Here is a 7,401-nt window from a genome sequence, read left to right as displayed (position 1 = left end):
TGCCACCCACTCCTGTGTCACAGGCTCTCACACAATAGGAGTCCTTGAAGCCCTCAGTCCCCAGGTCTGGCTGGGAAACCTGGCAAAGCCACGGCCCGCGCAGGGCACCTTCCCCCGCGAGGGCGGGGCGGGGCCGGGGAGCCAGCCACCGGGTGCCTGCGCCCACCCGGCGCAGCGCCCCAGGGCCCTCCCTCGAGGGGCTTCTCGACCTTTCCTCAGTTAGCCGGAGTAGGGGGGCTCCATCAGCTCAGTATTCCCCACCCACAGTTTGCTTCTCTATCAGTTTCTTCCCGGCTGTCGCTGCCCAGCCACCCTTAGCTTCAGCATCAGCCCCCTGCCCACTCCGACCCTCAAGGAAGCCACCACCCCGGCCGTGACCCCGAGGAGCCCCTCCCCCCGGGACTCCTACGGACCGTCTCCTGAACTCGGTCCCCAGAGGGTCTTCACCCCCTCCTGGGCACCTGGGCGGAGGGCAGGGGGAGTGCCCGGGAAGGGGAGTGCGTGGGGGACCGGGAAGGGCGCGGGGTCAGGCGGGAGGGGAGGAGAGGAGGCCAGACAGGGGCTCTCGGTTTCCCGGGGTCTGATTGGAGGTTGGCGCGATGAGTCGGAGCTGGGGGCGCGCCCATCTCCGCTGGCTCCTGCCAGAGCCGCCGGCTCGGCCCCTCCCCGGAGCCGCTTTGTCCCGGGTGACGGCCGCTGAGGTTGCGGCGAGGAGCGGGCGGGAGGCAGAGACCCGCGGACCCACGAAGCCGGAGCCGGAGCCCGGGAGGCGGGGCGCGCCGCGCACGGCCCCACGCCCAGGCCCGCGGGCACCGCGCCCGTCCCCGCGCGCTCTCGGCCCGGCCGCCAGGTGAGCAGCCGTGCCACGCCAGCAGTCGCCGGCTTCGCCGACCGGCAGACCGCCCAGCAGTCGCCTCAGCCTCCACCGACGCATCGCGGACGACCAGCAGGTCGGTTATGTAACGGCGCCGGCCCGCTCGCCCCGGCACCCTGTCCTGTCCTGTCCTGTCCTGCCGGGGCTGCGCGCGGCGCCCGGGCCGGGCCGGGGGACCGCGGCGGGGGGCGGCCGAGAGCGGGCGGGGTATGGGGCTGGGCCGGGGGCGGTGGCCGTGGCGGCGGGTGGTCTCCAGATCCAGTTCTCAGCTCCCGCGGCGGCCGTGAGGACCGAGGTCCCTTGACCCCCTCTAGAGGGCGCGGGTCTCAAGGAGCCCCTTCCCCAGTCCTAGTGGCCCAGGGGTTCGTCTTTCTAGTAGCAGCAGCAGGTGCATAAGTGGAGGAGCGGGAATGACGCCTGTGGTCCCCGGGACTGAGATTTGGAGAGGGGATTAGGGGAGGTGGTCTGTACGCAGAGAGCAAACGGGAAATCGGAGCCTCTTTCCCCAGTGCTTTAAGGAAAGTGCTGGGGAGGGGAAGGTGCTTTGAGACGCAGCGGGCTGGGAATTGTCCTGCCTGGGATTAGCGGGCTTGGGTCATCTAAAAATAACTTCAAGTTTGAAAAGTGAAATAGAAGGGAGCGCAGTGTGCCGAGTTCCTCCTGCCTGTGGGATGCTTCTCTCTAGAAGTCACTAGAGGGAACAGGAAAATCCCAGCTGCCTGATCCCTCGGCTGCCTCCTGGTTTCACTGGTTTCCAGGGTGTCTCCGTTTGACTTTAGTTAATGATTTATTCTCCAAGGCACTGCTGTCTTTGTCTTATCCCAAAATGAATTATAGCAGAGTGCATGCTTTGAATCTTTCCTATTTAGTACGTTAGGATAGAAGTGTTCAGTGGACATCTAATGAGTCTGCTGCCTACGCTTTTTTTTTTTTTAAAGTATCCTTTCAGTAAAAACAAAAGTTTCTGAGCTCCCTTTAACATATATCCCACAACTGGAGATGAAAGATGCTAGAGCATTCCAGTCCACCCTTCTCTCTTCCCTAAGCCAGAATCCCACTTGTCATACGGAGGGGAGGCTTTAGGAAAAGTAGGACATTTTAAATAACGCAGCTCAACTTTCACACATATTACATCAACACAAAACACAGGCAAATGTATCACAGGCACAGGGCAACACTTGCTAACTGACCCCCTCCATTCCAGGAACACAATGAAGTAAAAAATAGAACTACCATACGACCCAGCAATCCCACTACTGGGCATATACCCTGAGAAAACCATAATTCAAAAAGAGTCATGTACCACAATGTTCATTGCAGCTCTGTTTACAATAGCCAGGACATGGAAGCAACCTAAGTGCCCATCGAAAGATGAATGGATACAGAAGATGTGGCACATATTTACAATGGAATATTACTCAGCCATAAAAAGAAATGAAATTGAGTTATTCGTAGTGAGGTGGATGGACCTAGAGTCTGTCAGAAGTAAGTCAGAAAGAGAAAAACAAATACCGTATGCTAACACGTATATATGGAATCTAAGGGAAAAAAAAAGGTCATGAAGAGCCTAGGGGTAAGATGGGAATAAAGACACAGACCTACTAGAGAATAGACTTGAGGATATGAGGAGGGGGAAGGGTAGGCTGTGACAAAGTGAGAGAGTGGCACGGACATATATACGCTACCAAACGTAAGGTAGATAGCTAGTGGGAAGCAGCCGCATAGCACAGGGAGATCAGCTTGGTCCTTTGTGACCTCCTGGAGGGGTGGGATAGGGAGGGTGGGAGGAAGGGAGATGCAAGAGGGAAGAGATATGGGAACATATGTATATGTATAACTGATTCACTTTGTTATAAAGCAGAAACTAACACACCATTGTAAAGCAATTATACTCCAATAAAGATGTTAAAAAAAAGAAAAGAAAAACCTAGAAGCTAGAAAGGATCAAGAAGCAGACAAGCATCGACTGTGGAACAAGGCAGGGGAGTGAACATTTGGCTGCTTTTCAGTCTCCCATTGATTTGCTTTAGCCTTAGAGCTATTTTCTTAAGTACAATCAGTCACTGCGTTGAGTTAGTCTGAAATGTGAGTTGCTCTTTGCTTTCAAATCCACTGCAAATCGAATCAGCATTTACTGAGCACCTACTACTTGAGTCCAGTCCATAGAATTTTATGAGGGAATGTGTCCTCAACTAAAGCTACAGGATCCTAAGAGCTTTCCAAATGCCTTGTTTGCAGCTCCTGCAGAACCCAGCGAAATTAGGGAGGATGTGGCTCTCTCTCCAGTGATGAACAGTTAACGGACGTAAGTGGGAACTTGAGAGCTTTGTCATTTGCAAGTACGCATCACATTCTTTTAAAAAGTACTTGCATAATCGTTTGTAGTTAGTCATGTATGTTACAGAAATTAGCTTTATTGAGATCAACTTTGTCACTGAGGTCTCATTTTCCCATTCCTTTTATTTTCTGTATCATCCACTCAGTTTACTCAGCAGTTAATTTGTTAAGTACCTACTGTGTGCTATGTAGTCCCTGTGCCAGAGGCTACAAGAATGAGGCCCATGTTGTTCAGAAATCAATCTAGCAGAAAGGGATAAGAAAATTAAGTGATAATGATCAGCATGGTGAGTGTTTAGTGGAGATAGGAACAAGCTCAGTGGGAGCCCAGGGAAGAAAGGGTTCAGGGAATCTGGAAGAGCTTGAAGAGAAGTTCATGTTCAGACTGCATCTCTATAGAGAAGGAGCTAGGTGTTCCACGTTGAAAGAAAGGTCACGTTCAAAGAACTTGTGGGTGTTCTGCAGTGAGGAGGTGGCAGGAAAGTTTGGGAGGAGGTGTTTCAGTGAGCCTGGGCTATGAATATACCTTGCAGAGGAGGAGAAGCCATGCAGCCTGTATGGGAGAAATGATTTGATCTAATTCATCTTGCAAAAGTTACTTTGGAGGCGGTGAGTAGGTGGGGTTGCAAAGAGGAACGAGCTCAGATTTTAGACCACTAAAGCGGTCCAGACCAAAAAAAAAAAAATAAGTAAAATTAATTGTGCCTGAACCAGGTAGAATGGGGAAAGAGAAGAGAGATCTACAGAAAACCATTTCAGAGTGAGAATCAGTGGCTCTAGGTCACCAAGTGGCTGGTAGTGTGGAAGGAGAAGCTTAAGATGTTTAGATGGATGGTCAGGCTTTGTACTGAGATAGGAAGTCACGGAGAATGATTAGGTTTAAGAAAGATGGGGACTTTTAACTGAAACTTTTCCTGTAAGATCAGGAATGCCCACTCTTGCCACTTTTCTTTAGTATAGTACTGGAAGTCCTAGCCATAGCATTTAGGCAAGAAAAAAAAGGCATTCAAATCAGAAAGGAAGAAGTAAAACTGTCTCTTTGTAAATGACATGATATTATACATAGAAAACCCTAAAGACTCTACTAAAAGACCGTTAGGACCAATAAACAAATTCAGTAAAATTGCAGGACATAAAATCAATGCACAAACATCAGTTGCATTTCTATACACTAAAATAGCGAACTATCAGAAAGAGAAATTAAGAAAGCAATCCCATTTGTAGCTGCATCTTAAAGAATAAAATACCTAGGAAAAAATTTAATCAAGGGGGTGAAAGACTTGTTCCCTGAAAACTATGACAATAATGAAAGAAACTGAAGAAGACACAAATAAGTGTTGGTGAGAATGTGGAGAAAAGGGAACCCTCCTACACTGTTGGTGGGAATGTAAACTGGTGCAGCCACTATGGAAAACGATATGGAGGTTCCTCAAAAAATTAAAAATAGAACTACCACATGATCCAGCAATCCCACTTTTGGGTATTCATCCAAAGAAAATGAAAATACTAACTTGAAAAGATATCTGCACCTCCATGTTCATTACAGCATTTTTTATACGAGCCACGATATGGAAACAGCTTAAATGGCCACTGATGGATGCGTGGATAAGGAAAATCTGGTATATATGTATATACAATGGAATATTATTCAGCCATAAAAAGGAGACCCTGCCATTTGCAACAACATGGGTGGACCTTGATGGCATTGTGCTAAGTGAATAAGTCAGAGAAATATAAGTACGGTGTGATCTCACTTATATGTAGAGTCTAAAAAAACCAAACTCATAAATCCAGAGAATAGATTGTTGTTGCCAGAGGCGAGGGGTGGAGGATGGGCAAGTGAGTGAAGGTAGTCAAAAGGTACAAACTTCCAGTTATAAGATACATATGTTCTGGGGGTGTAATGTACGGCATGGTGACTATAGTTAACAATACTGTATTGTATATTTGAAAGTTGCTGAGAGAGTAGATCTTAAAAGTTCTCATAAGGAAAAAAATTTGTAACTATGTAAGATGGTAGATGTCAACTAAACTTATTATGATGATCATTTCACAATATATACATACACCGAAAACTAATACAGTGTTTTATGTTAATTATATCTCAGCCAAACCGGGGGGTGGGGGGGAAGGAAGTACGGTTGATCCTTGAACAACACGGGTTTGAGCTGTGATTAGAGATCACCATGTATGGGGTCAAAAGACCTGGGGTTTGGGTCCTGATTCTCTCCAAACTGTTTCAGCTTCCTGCCCTTGGGTGAGTCATTTACCAATTCCTTTGTTTTCGAGGCAGAGATAGCAAGACTCTGATTTTCCTCTTAGAAGGGGGTATGTGTAACGCCCCTAACCCCCGAGTTGTACAAGGGTCAACTATAAAATGAGAAAGAGTTGTTTTGAGAAAGGTGGGGAAGTTTGACTTTGAACATCCAAATAAAAATACTCTGTAGGCACTTTTATTTTCAAAGGTAATTTCTTCATTCCTGGTGCTAACTTCAATTCATCTGACTCACCTTCATTCCTGAGACTGTCTAGTGCTGCCTTTGGAGAAGAAGGAGATGATTTGACAGCAGGGAGTTGTTGCTGCCTTCTTCCCCCAGAGTGAAAGTATTAACTGTCAATTATCTGAACTAGTAATAATGGTAATAATTCAAACGATAGCAACAATATGTACCATTTATTCAGTGCTTACTTTATGCCAAGCATAAAGAAGGTGGAGCTCTACACAGATTATCACGTTTGATCCTCATGGTAACCTTACGAGGCGGATACTATTGTTATTCTCGTATGACGGTTAAGGAACCCAAGGCAAAGAGAGGGCACCTTATCTAGGTCACACAGTTAGTAAGAAGGGCACCCAGGGTTCAAGCTCAGGCGGTCTGGTCAGCACTCTGAATAGCCAGTGTGAATTAATAACCTTGAAATCATTCCTATTTAGCCTAGAATGTGTATTTTTACCCTGTGTTTGAATGTTTGTAGCTGATGCCATAAAAGAGGATGGGAGTGAGTGAGAAGTTCTGGCTCTCATCCGGGCCCTGCACTTGATTTGTTGGGTGACCTCTGCAAAATCCCATCCCCTCTCAGGCCTTAGTTATTTTAAATCTGCATATTCGTGGGGGAAGAGGTTGACTAGATGATCTCTAAAGAGTCTGGGCATTGTGAAGTCCTGCCATCCTGTCTCAAATTTTACTACTCGAGCCATAGATTTGGGTTAAAATCATGCCTGCCTGGTCCCTTTCAGAATAGGAATGGGACCTGTTCCTATTCTAAGAGGATGAACTCAAGTGGTGACCTGTCCTTAACAGCTTGATGGTAAGTGGTCCATAGTGCCAGAGCTGATGCGGGTGCCTAAGGTTGGGGGAGCCCAGTTCAGGCAGGGGAAACCCAGACGAGCACCACAGTGGAGGAATCTCCGTAGTCACTGTCCGGTTTCTGTATTTTAGATGTGTCACTTAAATTCCATGAGACTTAGTTTCCTGATCAACGCTGGTCACCCAGGATAACAGATATGCAGAAAAGGGAGGTAGAGTATTTCCAAAGATAAACTCCTCCTACTTCACAGTTATGCTAAGGACCACCCTTTAGTGATCATCATTTCTCTCTCTCTCTCTTAGAAAGTAGTATATATTGGGAATATGAAAACACACAGCCCATTAAATACCTTTCAGAATATGCATCTCAAGTATTCATTGATAAATTACCCTCTTAGATATGAAAAAGTGTCAACATTCCACAACACAAAGTTTTACACTCTTCTTTTGTCAGATAAATAGGCCAAGATTGCTGTAAAGAAATAGTATTGCTTAGGGTTGGTGGTCCTGGATTCCCCGATTATGGCACCAAATGTCAAGGAGACCGAGTGACTTCCTACTCTGTGTGTGTCTGCACATGCTGTGCTTCTAACTTGGAGAACTTTCTGCCTTTGCCTATAAAATGTTCACTGTCCTGTACCTTTTCTTTTATATTACCAACTGCCAGGTGTCATGTTGTAGGTAAAATTAATTAATCGAGTTGAGGATTTTTTCAAAAGGTGGAAGCAGACTTAAACTCAGTTGAAGCTGTTTTGAAGCCCCTTAAAACATATGTGTGATTGTGAATGGTACTTTTGAGAAGTTAAAGACAAATTTCCCAAAATAGCTCAAACTTCCTGCAGTTCAGAATGCCCACAGAAAATGTTTTCTATAGTCAGGATG

General features: G+C 46.8%; 1 protein-coding gene across 2 annotated transcripts in view; it reads left to right on the top strand.

The window, feature by feature from the left end:
• The first annotated feature begins 697 nt into the window (after positions 1 to 697).
• The window catches only part of RCAN2 (regulator of calcineurin 2), a 261,617-nt gene continuing 254,913 nt past the window's right edge, over positions 698 to 7,401 (top strand). Inside the window, exons 1-2 of one of the 2 annotated variants that reach the window (XM_032650011.1) lie at positions 698 to 950; positions 3,113 to 3,179. The gene's annotated coding sequence lies outside the window, so the exon portion shown is untranslated. The remainder of the gene's footprint in view (positions 951 to 3,112; positions 3,180 to 7,401) is intronic. The other variant, XM_032650010.1, reaches the window with a different exon arrangement.

Source organism: Phocoena sinus, chromosome 11 (assembly GCF_008692025.1).
Source record: "Phocoena sinus isolate mPhoSin1 chromosome 11, mPhoSin1.pri, whole genome shotgun sequence".
NCBI classification, from domain to species: domain Eukaryota; kingdom Metazoa; phylum Chordata; class Mammalia; order Artiodactyla; family Phocoenidae; genus Phocoena; species Phocoena sinus.
The sequence above is the reverse complement of the archived record's forward strand: the minus strand, read 5'-3'. Positions and strand labels throughout refer to the sequence as shown.